Source organism: Cibotium barometz, chromosome 16 (genome assembly GCF_041138505.1).
Source record: "Cibotium barometz isolate CiBa-2024 chromosome 16, ASM4113850v1, whole genome shotgun sequence".
Taxonomy (NCBI): Eukaryota; Viridiplantae; Streptophyta; class Polypodiopsida; order Cyatheales; family Cibotiaceae; genus Cibotium; species Cibotium barometz.
Genome location: NC_141061.1, coordinates 41,511,777 through 41,515,933, shown reverse-complemented (window position 1 = coordinate 41,515,933; position 4,157 = coordinate 41,511,777).

The following is a 4,157-nucleotide window of genomic DNA, read 5'->3' as shown; positions in this document are numbered from 1 at the left end:
GAGAGAGTATGCTAGAGAGGTAGAGAAAGTGTTAGTGAGACAGAGAGAAAGAAAGGTAAAGAGAGTAAGTTATAGAAAGAGAGTTAGAGAAAGGCAAGGAGAGTGAGTAAGAGGGAGAGTGAGGGTTAGAGAGAGAAAGAGGGAGATCTATACAATGTTAGAGAGAGAAGGTGTGTGTTAGAGAGAGAGTTATCCAATTGGAGAGAAAGAGAGAGTGAGAGATAGTTACAAGGAGAGTCAGTTTTAGAGAGAGAGAGAGAGAGAGAGAGAGAGAGAGAGAGAGAGAGAGAGAGAGAGAGAGAGAGACTTGGACAGTTTGAGAGAAATAGAGAGAGTAAGAGAGATTGAGAGAGTCAAAGAGAGAGAGAGAGAGAGAGAGAGAGAGAGAGAGAGAGAGAGAGAGAGAGAGAGAGAGAGAGAGTGAATTAAGTAAAGAGAGAGAGTCTTAGAGAGAGATTAGGTTAATTTGATAGAAAGAGAGAGTTAGAGAAAGTAAGAGAGAGAGTGAGATAGTTAAAGGGAGAGAGAGTTGGAGAGAGTTGAAAGGAGAGAATTAGAGTGAGCGAGAGGAGAAAAGTTAGAGAGCAAGAGAGAGTTAGAGAAAGATAACGAGATTGAGTTAGAGGAAAATTAGAGAGAGAGAGAGAGAGAGAGAGAGAGAGAGAGAGAGAGAGAGTGTGTGTGTGTGTTACAGAGAGTTAGAGAGAGAGAGAGAGAGAGAGAGAGAGAAGAGAGAGATCTAGAGAGAGACAGTGTGTGTTAGAGAGAGTTAGAGAGAGTTAGAGAGAGTTAACCAACTCGAGAGAAATAGATAGTAAGAGAGAGTTAGAGAGAGAGTGAGGTAGAGAGAGAGTTCTAAAGATAGTGTTAGAGAGTAAATTAGGGAAAGGTAAAGAGAGTAAGTTGGAGAGAGAGTGAGTGAGTGAGTGTTAAAGAGAGAGAGAGAAAGTGAGTGAGTTGGCTAATTCAAGAGAAATAGAGAGTTAGAGAGAGAGAGAATTTTAGAGAGAGAGAGAGAGAGAGAGAGAGAGAGAGAGAGAGAGAGAGTGAAAGTTATAGAAAGAGAGTTGAGAAAGGCAAAGAGAGTGAGTTAGAGAGAGAAAGAGATAGATCTATATAATGTTAGGGAGAGAGAGAGTGTGTGTGGGGTTTTACCCTCCTTTCGGAGCAATTCGTGTAGATAGATTTTCCATTTAGGTAGTGGAGAATTAGCGATCGGCCGTGCACGCAGATTTTTAGCCTACACAAAGTTTGTGTCATTAGGACCTCAATGGAAGGCTTCTTGGGCCCTTTTATTTGGCAGTTTAAGGGAGTCAAACCTTTTCTCTTAAGAAGAAACGTTTTCTAATTAGAAGCTTCAAAACGGCTACTTTATTCGAATTTGAATTTTGGAGGGAAAATAGAATTTAAAATCTAGCAGATAAAACCATATCATGTAATATATCTATGGAAAGCTCTTGATGCGTAGATCACGGATCTGTAATCTCTGCTCAAATCGGAGCTTGTATGTAGAAGTTATGGAGGTCCGAAAATTGTAAAATTGCCCCCCCCCCCCCCTTTTTGGGGGAAAAAGTGCACCCTTTGACCACTCTTACACCTCTCTTAAAAACCCAACATTTCAGTCCACATGGTAACCCCCCATTTGGCTATTCCTTAATCACCTTGATTAGGCTTGGGCAAATTAAAGGGCCCAAGAAGACCCCATTCACTTCCTAATGTTGCCCTACTTTCTCTGTGGGTGGGCTAAAGCGGCTCCACTAGTCGTGTGGTGGTAGGGTTTTACCCCCCTTTCGGAGCCATTCGTGCAGAGAGATTTTTTATTTGGGCAATGCATCTTCTCCTCTCTGTATGTAGGGCTGAAACGTATCTCTTCTCCTTCTTTTGGTGGAAGCATTAAGTTTTGGTGTTGGGAAGTGCAAATGAGTTTGGGAATCATAGATATGGATTTTATAGAGGCACATGCCTCAATAGCAGATGTAGAAAAGTTTGAGGGTGGAGGGCTAAGGCCAGAGTCTGATGATCAAGCTAAAAGGTAAACATTGATCAAAGGTGAATATGGAGGGAAGGAGGCTGGTCGGATGCTTCAGGATACCTTGCTTCTTGATGCACCTTAGGAAGAGAACCATGAGGCGGATTTTGACTTTTGAGTTGCACAAGCTAATCAGATTTGGTAGCTATGTGTGATGGCAAATCATGTTAGGGCTACCAAGGTTCCAATAGAGGAAGTGGTAGATGCTCGAGTGGAAACATGCCGGTTTTTGGGCACAAGTGGAATCCTTTCATTACAAGGATGCAATTTTCTTTTTTACTAACGAATTCCCTTAGTCAACAACATTACAGATTGGTTACATGATTTATTAGATGGTAATTTTGTGGAGAAGATCTTTGATGGTCTCGGAGGATTCTATGAGGTCCTATTCTCATCCAAAGAAGTTCGAGATTTGGTTATGCAGAAAGTCCCATTATTTCTAGATGGACAGTTGGTGCATGTTGTACCTTGGTGTCCTATGGCAGAGTACAGAGATATGTTACGCCAAGCATGTCCTATTTGGGTGGAGGTTGTAGACTTTCCATCAACTATGTGGGAATTGTTACTATTGGCCATGCATACCATAGGGGAGGTCAAAGTGTCATCCAAGAATAAAAATAGGGTTTGCATGTTGTGGGATACTTTGGAAGCCCTGACCCCGACAATTGAGGTTATGCGTAGATGGATTTTACCCTTTGTATTTTGAGTTAAAGTGGAGATCATTTGTAGGCCATTGCCTCCGTTGTGGGGAGATGGGTCACTTCATTTCAGAGTGTCCAGAGGAGGTGAATGCTCGAACCTGTCCCAAGATCTGACTCATAAGGATACATTAGCTCATGTTTTTCCATCTAGTTTGAATGTAGAGAAGGGAAAATAAGTAGAAAAACTAAGTGAGCAAGTGGTAGATAATGGTAAACAAGTTTTCACAGATACAGAAGATAGACCTTGGCTTGTGGTGGTGAAGAGAGGCACTCACCAGATAGCTACATGTAGTGGTAATCAAAATGTGGGTGTTGGTCATGGTGCCTCTGCATCATTTCGTCCTAGTGCCACAAGATGGACTCGAGAGAAAGCTAACCAAGATAGGGTATCACACTCTCGATATATTCTGAGGCCTTGAGTTACGAAAGAAAAGTAGGTAAATATTCCTCTTCTATTTGATAAAAAAGGGGCTATGGTCTTAGCCTAGGACAAGAAGTATTTGAATGTCAAATGGAGACAGGATACATCACCTAGTGATGCCCGTACTTTAGGTGAGAAGGAAGGATGTTTTGGTGCGAAGAGTATGGTTATAGATGGAGAGAGAAGGCATTGAGGATCCTCTACAAAATTTTAAGGAAAGAGAGGCTGAAGGTGGTACCTCTCATTGATTGGTTTTCTATTTTGATGGATTATGAAAATTTCTCTTTGGAATCCATCCAAGAATTATCGCATGTGCCATACTGTGTTTCAAGGTCAATGGGATATGTTTTGTGTTGTGGAGCGCATAAACAACATTCCATGGTTGGATAAGTTTATGATACAAGAAATTTCATGTGTTTTATAGTGGGCATCCCACTACACAATCAGGGGTCATGATTGTAGTAAAATCTCAATTTAAGCCATCATTGGTTATGTAGGATATCCAGGGGTAGTTCATTGTTGCGGAAGTGGAGTTTGGATGAAACATTATGGCTTGTGGGGATATACGCGCCTAATGGTTTTGCACAACGTCATTAGTTATGGGATGATTTATTGTGTTTGTGTAATGCTAAGCCTGGCTTTGTGTTGGGTGATTTTAATGTAAGTGAATTACTGGAGCATGCTTCTACATTTCACTCTATTATGGATGGGCCAGAGAGGCTCAGCTAGAATGTGTTTGCCAATCAAGTTTTGAAACAAGATATTTGGTCATGGCTACAACTGCAAGAGAGAGGATTTACATATATGCCTCTCAATAAAATGTGGGTACAAGAGTTTATCTGGACCAAATGTATATTTGCTAGCATGATTTGTTTCTACTAGAGATATTGTCCATGCAGGTGGAATATAATCATATTTTGTCAGATCATTTCCATTTGGTATTGGAGATTCATAGCCATTATGTGGATACTTATAGGCCATTATTGGGAAAGGCTCCTCTTAAGGT